This window comes from Acartia tonsa, chromosome 9 (assembly GCF_053477335.1).
Source record: "Acartia tonsa isolate MP-2025a chromosome 9, ASM5347733v1, whole genome shotgun sequence".
Lineage (NCBI taxonomy): Eukaryota > Metazoa > Arthropoda > Copepoda > Calanoida > Acartiidae > Acartia > Acartia tonsa.
In genome coordinates this window covers 33,287,632-33,297,473 of record NC_137268.1, presented here as the reverse complement: position 1 = coordinate 33,297,473, position 9,842 = coordinate 33,287,632, and the positions used below count along the sequence as shown (strand labels likewise).

The following is a 9,842-nucleotide window of genomic DNA, read 5'->3' as shown; positions in this document are numbered from 1 at the left end:
ATATGGTTCTCCTTTGTAGTGCAGCTTCCTAAGGGTCAAGGGAAGTGCTCTAGAGGCTTCTATGAGTGTATCCTTTAGTAATAGGTTGTAATCATTTATGAAAGGTGTAGTTGCTCTTATTGTCCTTAGCTCCTCTTATAAAATGTCTCAATGTGAAAATTGACGGACAGACAGACATTTCAAATTTTAGAGTACCTTTGCAACTAAAAAATATTTACTATTTTAGAGGTTCCAGTTAGCCAAGCAGGAAATAAACCCAACGAGATGAAACTCAATGCAGCACACAAGAAAAATTTCTAATGTCGACGTGTAGTAATAAATCTAATAAGAATGTGTGTGTGTGTTTTAGCATTTTTAAAAGCGAAGCTTTTCTATAATTAGGGTCGGTCCGTCCGTCCGTCCGTACGTACGTCCGTCCGTCCGAGATAGATAGCTTTTATTCGTTAATTAAGGCATGTTAGAATTGTCCAATCGATTTCAAACTTTGCATGATGATTCCTGTAGTAGTTGGGTACGATTTAGAAAGCGTAGCAACTCTATAATCATTACCAGAATGTCCGTACTTCCATTTTAAACATGTTGATTTTTCTACTTTTTTAACAACAAATTTTCAAGTGTTTTAATTATCCGTTTGATCTGATTTTTGGTATATTGATTCCTGGGACAACAAAGAACAATATTATAAGCGAAGCAACTCTATAATCAAGTCCAAAAATGTAAGTATGTCCATAAATATTATCCTGTTTTTAAGCAGTTTTTCAACAAATTTATCTACAATTTTGATTCGACATTTATACATTTATGTTCCGATTTTTCAGTTCAGATACTATACAAGTGTTAATGTCCGTTTGTCCTACCGTTTCAGTGCTTCGCTTTTATGGATGTTGTCATCCTTGTTTCCCTACCAAACAAATGAAAAATATTGATACCGCTTTCTTTTGAAAATTTTATAATCTGGCCTAGCACACATCCATATTATATTTAATACTATTTAATTCAACATAATATTTTGCTAATGATTGCTTATACCGTATCTATGTGATATTTGGATATTTGATCTAATTTGTATTTTTTAAAAGCGTAGCTTTTTAAAAGCGTAGCTTTTCTATAATTAGGGTCGGTCCGTCCGTCCGTACGTCCGTCCGAGATAGATAGCTTTTATTCGTTAATTTAGGCATGTTAGAATTGTCCTATCGATTTCAAACTTTGCATGATGATTTCTGTAGTAGTTGGGTACGATTTAGAAAGCGTAGCATCTCTATAATCATTACCAGAATGTCCGTACGTCCATTTTAAACATGTTGATTTTTCTCCTTTTTTAACAACAAATTTTTAAGTGTTTTAATTATCCGTTTGATCTGATTTTTGGTATATTGATTCCTGGGACAACAAAGAACAATATTATAAGCGAAGCAACTCTATAATCAAGTCCCAAAATGTAAGTATGTCCATAAACATTATCCTGTTTTTAAGCAGTTTTTCAACAAATTTACCTACAATTTTGATTCGACATTTATACATTTATGTTCCGATTTTTCAGTGCAGATACTATACAAGTGTTAATGTCCGTTTGTCCTACCGTTTCAGTGCTTCGCTTTTATGGATGTTGTCATCCTTGTTTTGATAAAAGTATTAATTTTAAATTAGACTTTGATCTACGAGACTTTTGTGTCCATAGATGAAAGAACAAGTATCTTTACTTCCTATATTAAGCAAGAACTCAATTTCTGGTTGCTCTAAAGGCATGTAAATAAAGATGCATGTAACTCAATTGCATTATTATATGCTTATGAAATTATTCCAGATAAGTCATCTTATTTATTAGCATTCATTATAAATGTTAATTTGTTACCTATTCTGTTTGTTTTCTAGTCATCTTTTATTTTTTTGTGCTTCAATACTTCAAATGAACGTTGTCAACCTTGTTTTATCATTAATACATTTTTTTGTGAATCAACTTTCATATTCGCAAGCTTTATATTTGGTACTATCTGTCATAGAACTATCCCTTATGTTAAATTATTAATTAAAGTTTTTGGCAACAAAATCACATGCAATTTGAAGCATCAACATTTCGAGAGAAAAAAACCTGTTTTTAATGATTCTGTGATAACTGTTACATATTTTACTTTAAATTATGATTTTTCAATTATATTCAAATCTATAATAAAATTTAATCATCCCCTCAATCAATACTTTTCATGTATTAACACCATGGCTTCTTTTTAAATAGAGTTTTTAATAATTAGGGTCAGTCCGTACGTCCGTCCGTTGCAGTAAGCTCTTTTCGTTAATTTAAATAGGTTAGAATTGTCCTTTCGATTTCAAACTTTGCATGCTGATTCCTATAATAGTTAGGTACGACATAGAAAGCGCAGCAAATCTATAATCTACTAGAAAGTCCGGAAGTCCATTTAAAACAAGCTGATTTTTTTACTTTATTGACAACAAATTTTTGAATGCTAAAATTTTCCTATTCGTTTGATTTTTTTAATACTGATTCCTATTACAACAAGGTATAGTGCTATAAGCAAAGCATCTCTATAATCAAGTCCTAAAAACGTCAGTATGTCTTTGAACAGTAACATTTATTTAATCAGTTTTGCAACAAATTTACTTACAATTTTGTATAGACATATGCATTAATATTCAGTCCATTCAGTTCTGACCCTCAACAAGTGTTAATGTTTGTTTGTCCTTCCATTTCCGAGCTTCGCTTTAATGGATGTTGTCATCCTTGACCTTGTTATATTTGTTATTAACTTAAATAATTCCATTACAAGGTGTTTGTCTTACATTCCGTGAACTTACAAAGAGGTCATTTTTCTTGCTGATTTGCCTTGTATTTGTGTGTTTTAAAACAGTAGTAGAACGCTGAAATTTGGCATGTAGTTGCTCTAATGTGGTACAATATGTAATTGGAGAAACGGCGGAAAAACTACCCCTGATAACTGCTATATCCTAACGGTTTTATTTCTTTTTCCTGACATAGAGGAGATGCACGAACAAGAAAGTTAATCTAAGGACTAGGATTATATCTGAGTGACTTTTTAAATATGGGTATGACACATAACTGAGAGTCGGAACTTTTTGAATATCTCCTTCCTGGCGAGCAGGATGCCAGCAAACCTGGCATGGGCATTCAGGTAAAAATGAAAAATATTTTTAGACCTAAATAAGTATTTTATGTTACGAAAATACTTAAATATCCTATAGTATTACGTCTTCATATGAAATGTAGGTATCAGGTTCCAGGTATAATCCTGCAGGTCCTGAACCTCCAGGTCTCTAGAAATCTTTAAATTGCTCCTGGGACCGCAATTTTTGATTTAGGGACTTAAAATTTTCTAATAGTTTTTATGACATAGTAAATTTTCTTAAATATCTGTCAACGTTTACCTGCCGGTTGCGGCGGCTGGCAACTGCCAAGTACAATATCGTCAAATGTTTTGTTAAAGTCAAAGTTTTAAATAAAATAACATGTTAAAAAATTAATCTACTGATGTAAAATACTTAAGTATACTAATGAAACAGTTTACAGTATTTCAAGTTATTATCCCTTTTTCTAAGTTAACAGTTTTGAAAGCGAAACTTTTCTACAATTAGGGTCGGTTCATCTGTACGTCCGTCTAGAGCGGATAGCTTTTTTCGTAAAGGGGTAGTTTCACGAAATGCATTTGAACTTAATTTAGTGAACCGCATATTTTTTGCTAGTTAATGGGTTAAACTATATTTATATGGCATATATTTGAAAGAATTTCAGTTTTCTACCACGTAGTTTTGAAAATATAAAGACATGAAAATCATCTTTTTGTGATATATGCAATTTAAAAAGACGATTTTCAAGTCTTGATATTTTAAAAACTACGTGGTAGAAAATTGAAATTCTTTCAAATATATGCCATATAAATGTAGTTTAACCAATTAACCATGAAAAAATATGCGGTTCACTAAATTAAGTTCAAATGCATTTCATGAAACTACCCCTTTAGGCATGTTAGAATTGTCCTACCAATTTCAAAATTTGCATGGTAATTCCTGTAGTAGTTAGGTACAATTTAGAAAGCGTAGCAACTCTATAATCATTAGGTACCAGAATGACCGTACATCCATTTAAAACATGTTGATTTTTTTACTTTTTAACAACAAATTTTTATATGTTCTAATTTTCCCATTGATCTTATTTTTTGTATACTAATTCCTGGGACAACAAAGAAAAATATTATAAGCAAAGCAACTCCATAATCAAGTCCTAAAATTGTATGTATGTTTATAAACATTATCCTGTATCAAGTAGTTTTTTTTTACAAATTTTCTTACAATTTTGCTTCGACTCTTATACATTTATATTCTGATTATTCAGTATTGACACTCTACAAGTGTTAATGTACATTTGTCCTACTGTTTCAGAGCTTCACTTTTATGGATGTTACTGAAATATTCCAACACAACTTAATGGTTCAGTTGTTAGGCATCGAGATAATAATCAAACAAAAACTGATTTCTTTAAATAATAGGATAATTATTCAATTTTAGTACGTGTTTATACACTAAAAGGCACATGAAGGGGGGGGGGGTTGGAATTCAACCCCATTTCTTATTTTAGTTTATTAAAAAAAGTTTTATAAATTTAGAAGGGGGGAGGTATTGGTACCCTCTACAAAAAAAGCTAAAAACCTTCCACAACCAAAGATAAGTAACACTGTAAAGAATCATATCAGTTCAGTGTTTAGAGGGATCCATTTGAACAGACTTACAGAGATCCTGTTACATTTCAATAAGTTTCAATGAAAAGTTAAAAATTATCTTAATTTTTTTTAATTTCCGCGGAAACTCTTTCACTTAATACCTACCCATTTATCACATTTATGATGTCTTAACTCAAACCTCCCACATTATATTTTATTTGTAACCCCTATTTATCCCTGCAGGGCCCTGTTCCTTAGGGGATACTACTCTTGCATGGATCTACTAACCTAGTCTTGAATAAATATAAGAACAAGAATGACAACATCCATAAGTAGCGAAGCTCACAACTTATGGATGGATATCCAGAAAAAATGAACTAAAGAGCATTAAACATTTAACTAAAAAAATTCATACTGTGAAAATATAGGAATCGATCTAGCACCTCAAACTTTGTGGGGGATATGTAGATTAGAAATTTATTTAATCCCTGAAGATATCAGCCTTCCATCTCGAGTAAGAATAAGAGTAAAGAATATCATGAAAACTTAAAAATCGAACTAGCATCCTAACCAATAGGCAAATATCAATAAAACTAAATCTTTATTGATTGCTTTATTAAACATACATATGGAATTAAAGAGTAGCTTCACACACTAAACCAAAGAATTAATAAAAAATATAAGAAATATATTATTTTATTTTGTTACAAATCATTTAGGTAGGTATAATTCAGAAATCTTAATATTTAAATGATTTTTTTCTTCCATACGGCTAAACAACATCAATGTTTCCTGAAAAAAAAAACATACTTAATTAAGATTCTAACCATTTCTTTTATCTGTCATATGGCCACTACTTCTTTAGAAAACTAGCGGGTATGCTTATAAAAGACACACTTTAAGAAAGGAGGGGACATTTCTACAATAAAAGGAAGTTTTTCTAACTTAATGTTTTTTTTTAATAGCCTTCAATCCAAAATACGATTTTCTCTTATCCGTGTATTGTCCCTTTTTGATTGTTTTAAAAAAATACCTATTCATTTTAACATTTGTTCATTTCTCATGAGCAACCTCCGTATAAAGTGATATAGGATTTAAGATAATCAATATCTGCATGTTGATAATTTAAATAACTTAAACTGTGTAGAGACTGTAATATTTAAGACCCTAAAATAAGAGAGTTGATTCTTAACATTGAAAGGGAAGCTGCGTATATTTACCTTTATAAATATAGAGTGTAGTGTGCAGAGAAATTCTTCGTAGTTTTATTTCGTTGGTAAAAGGTGTTGTAATAGTTCTCCTTACCATTACCTTAAAATTATTTTAAAAATCATTAATAACAGGATGTATGTCTGTCTATGTGTACTGAAGGATCTATCTAAAGACTGTATCAATATGGTTCTACCTTTATAGTGAATATTCTGATAGGTCTAGGTCAGGTTTTATCTATTTTTAGAGAGAGCACTACCACCACTCTCTTACAGAGACATCGCTCCCAGAAAAAAGCCGCCGCCACCCCCCCCCCCGCCCCTTACAAAAAAATCCTTAAAATTTCGTTTTTATTTCTTTCAAAATTAAAAGTATCTTGGCAATTTTTTACGCCACAAGTTAAGCATAAGAATATAATTTTCAATCGCAAAATAAATTAATTGAATCTCCAATAAATCTAATGATGTTTAAAATTTTTGTTTAGGTTTCTGTTAGATATGGTTAAGTGCACGTAAGCTCCATGTGTATGAAAGAATTAGCGACAAAAATATCTTAAAACAAGGATGATAACATCCATAAAAGCGAAGCTCTGAAATGGTAGGCACAGTGCCTTTGAAGGTGCTTTGACTTTAGTGTCAGAACCTAAATTGGGACATAGTGCATTTTAGTACCCTAGGTTAGGTAACTTCATTTCACTTTTCAATAAAATCTAAAATGCAGCGGTTTTTGAGGAAATTAGATTTAAAAATTTCAAGTTCAATTTTCACCCACTAGGAGTTACCGCATAATCATGACAAGAAAAGCAAAGATTATTTATTTAAAATTTTAAACAACTTTGCTTTTATAAAGTCAGTCATAAAACCTCTCTATATATGATTTATTTAAGGCTGAATTTCCGTGACCTTAGCAAAGCAATTGATAAAAATGGCCATTAATTAACTCACTTTTAGAGTGGTTTTATTTAGAACTTTATAAAAGCAAAGTTGTTCAAAATTTTAAATAAATAATCTTTGCTTTTCTTGTCATGATTATGCGGTAACTCCTAGTGGGTGAAAATTGAACTTGAAATTTTCAAATTGAATTTTCTCAAAAACCGCTGCATTTTAGATTTTATTGAAAAGTGAAATGAAGTTACCTAACCTAGGGTAATGAAATGCACTATGTCCCAATTTAGGTTCTGACACAAAAGTCAAAGCACCTTCATTTGAACTGTGGTAGGACAAACGAACATTAACTCTTGAAGAGGGTCAGGATCAGTATATTTAAAGTATAAAAGTCGAAAAAAATAAGTCTGTTAAAAACTGCTGAAATACAGGATAATGTTTAAGGACACACTTACATTTTTAAGACTTGATTATAGAGCTGCTTTGCTTATATTATTGAACTTTGTTGTCCTAGGAATCAGTATTCCAAAAATCACATCAATCGGATATTAATAACACACACAAAGGGGGGAGGCGGAAGTAACACTTTTTGAAACCAAAACTAAAAGTCAAAGCAACTCAACTAAATAAAGAGTTACAGCTCTCAGATTTGACATGGCAGTTGCTTTAAAGAGGTATAATATGGAACTGTGAAGAAACGGCGGAGGAACCGCCGCTCAGGCCGAAAAACGCCATTTCCCGCCGAATTTTTTTTCGGCTTTTCTCGCCAAATGCAAATATAAGAAATGACAGGAAGGTGGAAGGCTGCTAATGCAGGAGAAGAGAACTGTGGTTTTACTAGAAGTATGAGGCCGGTAAATATATTTGCACTTGACACATGCAATTTTAATATTGACATGTTTGAACTATTTCAAGTGTCAAGTGAAAATATAAGGGAAATTTTTATGAAAAAAATATCTCAGATGATTCAAAATTATCTAATTTGACGAGAAAAGGCACAAATAAATTTCGGCGGGAAACGGCGGTTTTCGGCGTGAGCGGCGATCCACCGCCGTTTCTTCACAGTTCCATATTGTACCTCTATAAAGTAACTGCCATGTCAAATCTCAGAGCTGTAACTCTTTATTTAGTCGAGTTCCTTTGACTTTTAGTTTTGGTTTCAAAAAGTGTTACTTCCGCCCCCTCCATTTGTTGTTAAGAAAGTTAAAAATCGACATGTTTAAAATGAACTTACGGACTTTCTGGTATTGATTTTAGATTTGCTAGGCTTTCTAAATTGTACCTAACTACTATAAGATTCACCCTGCAAAGTTTGTAATTAATAGGACAATTCTAACATGCCTAAAGACCGACCCTTATTATAGAAACTTTGCTTTTAATAAAATAAAAACCAGATGCGCAATACTATTAATCACACTGTTATCCTTTAATATAAATTAGTAAGTTTTTTTTGTCTAAAGCTTAATTTCTCGGAAATTAGAAGGTCTTAGTTAAAGATCTCAAAAATAGCTGTTCCAAATTAATTTTTCTTTTCAGGGAAGCTGTATAAATTTCTTGGAATAGTTAAGCTAGTTTCTGACCTTGCCCAGGGCTAGAGGTTAGAAGTGAAATATGTCTTGGGTACGTTTGAGACTATTATTCTCGTCAAGAGGCTAGGGGTAAAGCAACTACTAATATTATAAATCCCTTTCTATAAATATTATTGATAAAATCTATTTTTTATACCCGCAACCGTAGCTTAAAACATTATGCATCGGGGAGGTGAAAGGTACGAATCTCGCCTTAACACCACTTTAAAACTAAATACGTTAAAAATGGTTCCTACTACAGCTATGTCCGTTGCGTGATATTAATAGTTAGAGTAGGGAAAATGCCTTTGCCCAAAACAGGCACAACTCACTACCTGACACATTTAGGATTTTTAGACAGAGGTCCTGCAACCAAAGTGTTGCTTGTCTGTTGGATATTACCCCCAAGAGGTCAAAAATCCAGAATTACCATGGGAGTGTCCCTTTACGGGTTGTAAAAGGGGGAGCCAGGAGGGGGGGGGGGGTAAAACCTAAATTTTAACGTTTCTTGTTTTTTTTTTTTAACCTAATATGTTTAACAAATGAAAGCTAAGGTCATATCACTTACCCTCGTTCTTTTGTCACCTTTCCATTTTTAAATTTTTCATTAGCATTGGCTTTAGAAAGTAATGTTTAACTTGTGATTTTTATTATGCATTAAAAGAAAAAAAGTAAAACCTGATTTGCATTTTGTTAGTAGAAACATCGTTTTAATCAATCTGCCGTCACTTTCTTCTCATCTTTATTAAATATCTGAAAGATTCAAATTAACTTTAAAGTATATTGAAACGAAACAGGGGATATATTACCTGAGATAGAATATTTTGCCGCATCCATTACACAATATTTGTAAAGAAAGTTGTGTGTGGCACATTTCAGGCCTTATTTTAAACAATTAATTTACCCAAGCAATAAAAACATTAACGTTAAGTAAGCTAGGACATTTCCCCTTTCTACAATTTATGTATTTATTTATAAAGGAAGCAAATGATATTGTCTTTAACGTTTATAATTAGTAATTATTATCCCAATATGTGTCACTTTATTTTAAGAGCTTATGCTTGCGCAAAAATATACACACACAAAAAAACGCAACGTAAACTTTACATCCCCAACTAACCCCTACTCCCCACCTCGCTTGATTTTTGATAACTTTTAGCAAACGTTGATATTGTAATATCTGAACAAAATCACAAATAAAAATATTATAATATAATGCATTAAAATAGTATAAGTATTGTAACATTTTAACATTTTTATTCAAATTCGAAAAAGATATTTGTTATTGTGTCCGCCATTTTTATTAGGTTGGTTAGACTAATCTGATTATCAGCTGGAACTTATCCTAAAAAATTTATAGACGTTTCTTCAACATTGGAAAATTTTTAAAATAAATATAACACCAAAAATATTCAATTTTCATTTCAATAATTTGTTATATTAAAAGTATTTTAAGATTGCAGGTATCATTTTTTAATTTTCAAGAAAAATCA

General features: G+C 31.5%; 1 long non-coding RNA gene across 1 annotated transcript; it reads right to left on the bottom strand.

Annotated features, from left to right (window-relative positions):
• Nucleotides 1–5,368: 5,368 nt before the first annotated feature.
• LOC145327837 (uncharacterized) lies at nucleotides 5,369–9,104 on the bottom strand. The gene is made up of 3 exons (XR_013882256.1): nucleotides 9,028–9,104; nucleotides 5,909–5,999; nucleotides 5,369–5,480 (listed from the first exon to the last, which is right to left on the bottom strand). It is a non-coding gene; the product is annotated as an uncharacterized LOC145327837 (long non-coding RNA).
• Between the last annotated feature and the right edge of the window lie 738 nt (nucleotides 9,105–9,842).